This window comes from Psammomys obesus, unplaced genomic scaffold (genome assembly GCF_907164565.1).
Source record: "Psammomys obesus unplaced genomic scaffold, mPsaObe1.curated_primary_1811, whole genome shotgun sequence".
In the NCBI taxonomy this organism is placed as follows: Eukaryota; Metazoa; Chordata; class Mammalia; order Rodentia; family Muridae; genus Psammomys; species Psammomys obesus.
The window spans coordinates 4,434,629-4,443,333 of NW_026587556.1; the positions used below are offsets into that span (position 1 = coordinate 4,434,629).

Here is an 8,705-nt window from a genome sequence, read left to right on the forward strand (position 1 = left end):
AACATGCTCAGAAAGAAATGAGGGAAACAATACCTTTATAGCCTCAAATATATATTGTGATAATGCTTACCCAGTAAGTTATACAGCTTTATAGTAAAAATTATAGGAGGTTAAATAAGGCTCTTCCATACTGCTTAATCAGTAGGATTAATATTGGGAAAGTGGTCATTCTACACTTTTTTTTTTTAGGGGGGGAAGGCAATCTACAGATCCAATGCAATCAATCCCCATCAAAATTCTAACACAATTCTCTACAGAAATTGTAAAAACAAACTTCATCTTTATATGAAAACACAAAATACCAGGATAGCTAAAACAATCCTGAGTAATAAGAGAACATATTACACTGTCACCATTGCAGATTTCAAGTTGTATTAAGAACAATAATAGGATAAAATAATAATTGCATGAAAATAGACATATTATTGGAACTATCCTGGCTGCAGGTATCTACAATGATTAGAGGGCACCTGGCATGCAGACCAGGAACCTATTTCACAGCAGGGTGACATGCTCCCCTGAAGACCCGAACCCACATAACGGAAGGGGAGAAATCCTGCAAGTTGTTCTCTAAACCCCATGCTTGTGTCTTGTCACCTACACACAATAACAGCCTGGCTGACTTCTTATATATTGTTATGGAGAAGCCACAGTCAGATCTCAGCATCCATCCTCCTCTGAGTCAGGAGACATTTTCAGACTTGTGGATCTATGTCCTCCAAACAGTGTTTGGTCTACCTCGCCGACAGCCAGTTCCATTGAAGTCTGCTCCTATCCCAGGATGTTACAAAATGGTTAGAAGGCCCGTATGAAACCCTCTAAATGTCAGCAGCTCCTGCAGCAGAGGACCCTGTTCCTGAGGCTCCCACACCAGTGGTCCCTGCACCAGCCCTTCCCTGGCCCCTGCCATCTTCTAGCCATCCCTTCCCCAAAAGCCTTCCAGAGCAACTATTGTTTCCATTTGGGCTTCCAGCACTCAGGGACAGCCAAGTCTCTCATGTGAATGTACTGCTTTCCCTCAATGAACTATACTGCCAGCTGGCAAAGACATGTTCTCTGCAGTTGTAGCTCATCTCTACACCTACACTTGGCACCCATGTCAGCCCCATGGCCATCTCCACGAATTCATAATACATGGCAGACGTTGTAAGATGCTGTCTTCACCAAGGGCGCTGCTCAGATGGTGATAGCCTGGCTCCTTCCCAGCATCTTATCCCAGTGGACGGAAATTTGCTTGCATAGTATGTGGATGACAGGCGGACTTTTCTGCACAGTGTGACGGTACTGCCATAGAAGTCACCCGAGGCTGGCTCTGACTGTACCACAATCCACAAGTATACGTGTTCCTGCACAGGGGGGCATGAACGGTTGGCCTATCACACCGGAAGACTCCAGTGGGAACCTTCTGGGAAACAATAGCTTTGAGGTTCGTGTGTGTGTGTGTGTGTGTGTGTCCTGTGAGAGACCGCCATAGAGTAGATGAAAATTTCCACAAAAAAAGGGAGAACCTTGCCCAGAGCTGCCCCCAGGGAGTGCTGAGCGAGCACTGCACACCAGCACAAGCTCCTTTCCCCAGCAAAAGGAAAAAAAAACAAAAAACAAACAAACAAACAAACAAATGCTTGATGGAGAATATTTCACCCTTACAATCTGTGGGAGTGAACGCTTTGAGATTTTCCCAGATCTGAACGAGGTCTGGGGATTCCAGGATGCTCAGGCTGCAGAGGAGTAAGGAGATGGCAGGGTTCACTCTAAACTCCAGCGTAGAGCCTTCCAAAACTTCTTCAAGGAGAAAAGCCCAAACTGTTAGCTCCTACCACATCATAATCACATCATCTCTCCCTTCTTCTGTCTTCCCACAGCTACCTGAAGATCAAGAAGGCCAGCCTACCCTCCCTCATGAAAATCTAATGGTCAAGAGAGATGGGCCAACTCAGATTGACATCTTCTGCTTCTGGTCCTGATCGGCAACCTTCCACCCCACCCCCTCCTTTCCTGCCGTTTTATGACTTGGGCTTAAACCCCCACTTGAGGAGAGCGGTGGGATTCATCAGCTTAGCTTTTAAGACTTTGGGTCTGAGGAGAGGCTTGAAGAGAGGAAGAAAATTCTTGTGGGTGGGGTTGGAGTTTACAATTGGCCTCTTATGAAGTGGTGATGCCCCCACCCAATTTTGTCTGAGTTTATTTTCTCTTGACTTGATCTGAGTGCTGCTTCCTGGCCCCAGTTGGGGAATGGGTTGGTAATTGCCAGGTTTCTGCTGGCTAAGGAAAATCCTATCCACCTAGTTGTTGGACCCTGACACCTAAAATGAAATCTGGTCCCACCCCAACCCTGTAAGATTCTATCATGGGCTCCCATAGGGTCCATATCCACCAAGACCCATTTTCCTTCCACCCTCTCCTCAGGATCAGTTTCTTCCAACTCTGCAAAGCCTGTCTGCATTTATTCATTCCTTGACCCCTTCTCCTTTTTCATACCCCTTTTTATATATCATTTTCTTATTTTACAATAAAATCTTGTTATCACTTGTAAAATAAAACAGACATACATATACAATTTAAATAAAAATTTCCCATCTTGGCTGATAATCTACCTCTAAGAGCCAAAGGCCATCAAACAAAAGTCTCAACGCCAGGCATAAGGAAACCCTCTTTTGAGTAATTGGTCATGGTTATCTAAGAGACTCTCAAAATATTACATATTACTGCTACTGGCCTTGGCTTGTTCCCCAGAGGTGGAAGGTAAGTGCCTATTGCTGAAGAGACCATTCACTTCAGACACAGGGCTCAGAGGCCCCTGAGCTAGAACTGACCTGAATGCCTGTGGACTAACTTTCATGGTACCAGAAGAATCCATGTAAACTTCCCAAGGATGGAAGCAACTAACAGTCTTGCCTAGCATTGATGCCTATGAGCTACAGGAATGGCCAGTATTGGGCACAGAGTTGCACCATTGGCACACACACCTTTGAGGTTACAGCAGCTTTCTAGTTGGGCTTAAGGCATGTTCAACTGAAGGGAAATCATGCCTGGTACTGGAAACCTTCGCAACTACCCAGGGCTAGTAAACTCATGGATCTTGGAGTAAAACCTACAACTTACACCTTCCCAATCCATCATAATCCCAATTATATTCTAGCTAATTGTCCTTCTACCCTTAGAGATATATAATTCCTCACCATGCATCAGTGAAACTTCTTTTTTCAATAGGAGACCATTACAGAAAACAAAATGTAAAAATGTTGAGACCAGGCCAACCGATACGTCTTGAATACAACTACTGTTCTTAAGGCTCAGGGATCATTGAGAAAGAGGAGGAGAAAAGATTGGAGCAGAGGTTTTGCTGTGAGAGTATGTCTTCTAGGAATGTCAAAAGCTACACCTGTAAAGTTACATCAACATGACTGCTTAAACACGAGCTGAACAGGACAACAATAGACATTGTAAGGAGGATGAGGTGAGGAGGAGCCCATAAGTCCTCACCCTTACACAAAGAACTAGAGGCAACTGAGGAGTGCCTAGAGTGGAAGAAATAGTCTTCCCCAGAGAAGAGCACAGCAACTGGTTATCCAATACCAATGGTCAGTCCTGAAAACACACCTACAAGTAACGTTACACAGACTGAGAGGATTATATTTATATATTTAAGAATATATATGTATATTTGTGTGTGTACATACACATATATGTGTATAATAACAGTTAATAAAAATGCCATGAATCTGAGTGAGAACAAGAAGAGTTATATAGGAGGCTGTGGAGGGAAGAAAGAGAAGGAGAAATGATGTAATTATATTATAATCTCCCCCAAAAATAATAATTAAGAAAACATTTTCCAAATAGAGAGTGTGAGCCTGTTGCAGAACTGTTTAGAAGCCATCTTTTCCCCTTAATAGAGAATTTTCCTTGTCTATAGTATCCACAGGGCCTCTGAGAACACTGAGTGAAGAAACATTAAATCACTGCGCCAAACATTTCAGAGGGAAAATATCTATTGTTGAAGCTACATAGGTACTTTTCATAAAGTGAACTTAATATGTAAATAAAATAATAACAATAACCACAATAAAAACAAATTTAAAAAAAGAAGAGACCAGCAACACTGAGGCAAGATCTTCCAATAAGTGTTTCCTCAAGTTCCGCACACAAAAGCTCTAGTCCTGAAGATTCTGAGGCTGCATCTCATGCTGGCATTCGAATTTGGTAATGTGTAAGATCTTCCCAGGGAATAGTGGGTTTGAAGGCCCGGTGAAGTCATGGAGAGCAGCAGTTGAGGCTGAGAACCATGAGAGGGGCCAGGAGAGGTCACTGGTGAACGTGCAGCCTCAGTTAAAGTGGAAGGGCTGAAAGGGTGATGAAGAGAAGGTGAGGCTTGGCACCATGAGGCAATATCAGAGTCCCGGAAGAAAAAGGTGTATTGGGGAAAGGGTAGCCCAGTTGCAATGGAGAGCCCAACATCTTGGAGATACCAGTTCCATGGGCTGACTGCCAGCAACAGCGGCAGCTGTGGGGTGGAGCCAGCTAGAGTTAAGAGGCAAGCTGGGTGTGTTGCGGATGTTAGGGGCAGGAAGTGCCATGCCTGATTCCTTAGAGTCTAAAAGTTTGAATGGGTCACAGGCATTAAGCGCTGAACTTCTTACACTGTTGAAATTCGGTTTTGATTTGATTTGACTGTGACTCTGCCCTGGATTTTCACTCTTAAAATAAGAAAGTATTTAAGTTGTTTGTTTGTTTTTGATTTTTTTTTAGAAGCCACAGTTATGTGATATTTGGTATTTTAGAAAAGCCTTAGAGAGACATTAGCATTTTATAGAGACATTGGAGTATTAGAAATATCTTATATATTTTAGACTAAACTTTTGAAGAGACTGAATTTTTAAAGTATTTGAACTTTTAAGGATTGTAGTACGTTTAAAAAGTTTGTTTTATACTGTGATATTAATATTAGTGTGAGGCATTGGGGATGGAATAGGAAGGAAAGGTTATGGTTTGACTTTATGTCAAGTTGACAAGAGGTCAATTGTGCTTGCTAGTTTTATGTCAGTTTGACACTAGCTAGAGTCACTTTGGGAGACAGACCCTCAGTTGAGAAATGATTCCACCAGATTGGTCTGTGGGAGAGCCTGTGGTACATGTTCTTGGTTGACTTAGAAAGGTCCAGATCACTACGGGCAATGCCACCTTGGCTGGTGGTCCTGGTTGTATAAGGAAGCAAGCGGTGCAAGTCCTGCAGAACAAGCCAGTAAGCAGCACTCCTCCATGGTCTCTGCATCAGCTGCTGTCTCGAGGTTTCTGTCCTGCTTTAGTTCCTGTCCTGACTTCCTTTAGCGAAGGACTATGGTGTGGAAGTGTAACCTAAGTAAACCTTTTCCTCCCCAAGTTCCTTTTTGGTCATGGTGTTTTATCAGCAACCGAAACCCTAAATAAGTCACTGTGTGATCACTCCTTCCATTCCATCATGCAGTGAACATGGTTTTTAAAGTTTGTAACGCTGCCCTCCGAATGATGTAATGGAAGCAGGGCATATAGACTTCTCTTTTGGCTGGATAAATCCAGCTTTTTCTCTCACCCGTTGCAGGTGTTTCAACTCATGCAAGTAAAATCAGATTTTCCATGCTTAGACCAACCTTCTCAATTTTCTTACTGGCAGGGCATAAGGTCCTAATTACTTCATGTGTGCCAGCTAATTACTTAAAAAACTATTTTATGCAGCCTTTAACCTGAGTTCAGCCAGACACTATTTGGGCTAGAAGCTTCATTTTCATGTCTCTGCTCTGTTGACAAAATGACAGGATGATAATTTAGCTGAGAAAAATGAAACAAATGGGTTGATGGTTTTTTTTTTTTTTTCTTCTTCTGTGATTCAAACTAACCTCAGACAAAAACCTTGAAGAGATTCCAAATCTGGTCTAGGCCACACTGGTTTGCGCTTCATACTCTCCCCGTAAGATTTTTTTTTTAAATCCAAGTAATGTTTTCTTTTCTCTTTCTTAAAGCTTCTCTTTGAAATGACCAGCTGAAAATAGTGATTCTAAGAGCACTAAGTGAGGACATATATAGTGAGATCTTTATTTTACAATGCATTCAAAAATAATAAGCAGCATTCTTCCGTGGCCTCTGCATTAGCTCCTGCTGCCAGGTTCCTGTTCCGTGCCTTGGCTTTCCTCAACCATTTTAAAAGATACGTTCAGACTTGAGAGCTGCATTCTAAAAAACAAAATTAATTTCTAGACAATCCTTGATAAAATTTTTACACTTCTTTATTTTATCACTTTTGCACAAAGGATCATAAGGATGAAGGGTGCTCTACCATCATAATACATCTAAGAGGCAGCTGGGAAAGTGTTTCTACAGTAGCTCTAAGATGTTTTAACAAAGGGCAGATTCAGTTATTTTTCCATTTTATTAAGAATGAGTTAGCCACTGTGTGTAGTCTTGTATGGTTTGTGAGGTGGAGAGTGGAGAATGGCAAGATCAAGGCCAGCCTGGTCTACACGGCATGACCCAGCCTCAGAAAAGAAATGAAGAAAATAATCATTTGTACTTCACAGCTCTCTAAATCACAGTCCATCTATTCTGGAGGTATAATCAGTGCTCATCTGGCTTGGTGATTTTTGTCTTGGAGAGGAAGAAGTCAGTATCAAGAAGAGTGAAACTGACATCTGGGTTAGGTCTAGTAGTGATTAAAACGCATCGTGGCCACTCAATAACCAAAAGAAGTGAATGGACATCAGTCTCCTTGCTGATGCACAGCCATGAAAACCTCTTGTTTGCCTGGCCTGATTGAACCACTGAGCAATAAACCATGGGAGAGGAGTTCAGCTGCAGAGGAGAAATTGATGCCTTCAACAATTCAAATGATTTTTAAGTCTTCTGTGGAAGTCTGACTCTCTCATTATGAATATAATACTTGAAAATGTTATGTAAAGTTTTCTGGGTATATGTTCAGGGCTGATATAGCTGGATCATATGATAGTTTTAATGTTAGCTTTTTGGGAAGTTCACAGATTAATTTCCAAAGTGGTACACTACCTTACATTCTCATCAAGGCCTTCTTTCCCCCCATATCCACACCGGCATTTGTTGTCACTTTTATTATTGATTGTCGTCATTCTGATTGGGGTGAGATGGAATCTTAAAGAAAGATCAATCTGCATTTTTCTGATGGCTAAGGATGGTGAACAAGTTTTAAAGTTCTTACTACCTATTTGTAATTCTTGGTTTGAGAATTTTAGTTTTCAGTTCAATGGTTCATGTTTAGTTGAGTTGTTGGTTTTGTTGATGTTTATCTTTAAATATTTAAAACATTCTAGTCATATTTATATATACACATACAAGTATTTTCTCCTATTCTGTGGGCTGCCTGTCACTTGTTTATCTTATTTATGGCCTACTTCTTGCATTACTTAGGATGTTACTTTCTTTAGTTGTGACCTGGCTAAAAATGGAGATTGATGGTTTTCTCTTTCTTGAACTTCTAAAGTTCATATTTTATAAAGTACTATTTTATAGAATAGCCTATTTCAGAACTTCTAAACAAATGTAAAATGCTTCAATGTTATGTCAAGGAGTTATTATGTATTAATAATCATTTTAGGAAGACATAAATATTTTAAAAATTAATAGTATTAGGATAAGAATAATGAGCTGACATCTCTGTACTTGAGAGTGAGTATCCTGTGTAACTGCATTTGACATTGGAAAACAGGTCCATCGCCTGGTTCAAGTGTATTAAGATTATAAGATTATATATTATATATATAAGATTATGCATTAATGCAAAATAGCATGCATTAAAAGTCCAATGGAAGCTGGGTATAATGGTGCACGCCTTTAATCCCAGGACTCTGGAAGCAGAGGCAGGTGGATTGCTGTAAGTTCTAGGCCAGCCTGGTCTACAGAGTGAATTCTAGGACAGCCAGAGCTATGGAGTGAGACTCTGTATTGAAAAAAAACAAACACCCTAAACCAAACCAAACCAACAAAACCCAAACAAACAAACAAACAAACAAACAAACAAACAAACAAACAGAATCCAAGGTAGTTTAGCAGTTCCATGTCAGGCTCACAGTTATTGTTACAGTGATTTGCAGACAATGCTCTCTTCCACCAGAAGGACATATATGTGTTGTAGTAAATAAAAATGAGTGTTGGGCTATATAATGTTTATTATTAGCTTTAAGATTATTGTGGCAGTATTATCTAACACACTTTCACAAATAATAAGACACAGACACCTGTTAAATTTTATAATTGCCTTATTTACCTTGGGCTAGGCAGATATTCCTACCTATGCTGTCTAAATCACCTCACCATCCACCTTTCAGTCCCTATTCAATGCCATCCTCCTTAACCATCCTATCTTCCATGCATAATCTTATAATTTTATACTTGCTTTTATTCTTTATCTGGGACTTTTCACACCACTTTGGAGTCCTTCCTCCTGGCCCCACCTGGTTTCTTCTCCAGGTTAACTCATCATGGACTCCTCCATCTTCCTTTCTTCCCATACATTTGTCTCCTGTGATTCTTCTGTTCTCAAAAGCCTAGGAACCTTAGCCACTCCTACCCCATTCTGCCCTGCACTGGTATGGGCCATTTAATGAATCAATCATATAATGTTTTAGGCAGATTTACACAAACAAGGATGGGTGTATCTGACAGGCAGTAACGAGATCTCGAGGACCAGTAATTAGTATTAGACC

General features: G+C 40.9%; 1 pseudogene; it reads left to right on the forward strand.

Annotated features, from left to right (window-relative positions):
• The first annotated feature begins 638 nt into the window (after positions 1 to 638).
• Positions 639 to 1,732, forward strand: LOC129674073 (cellular tumor antigen p53-like; annotated as a pseudogene).
• Positions 1,733 to 8,705: the final 6,973 nt, after the last annotated feature.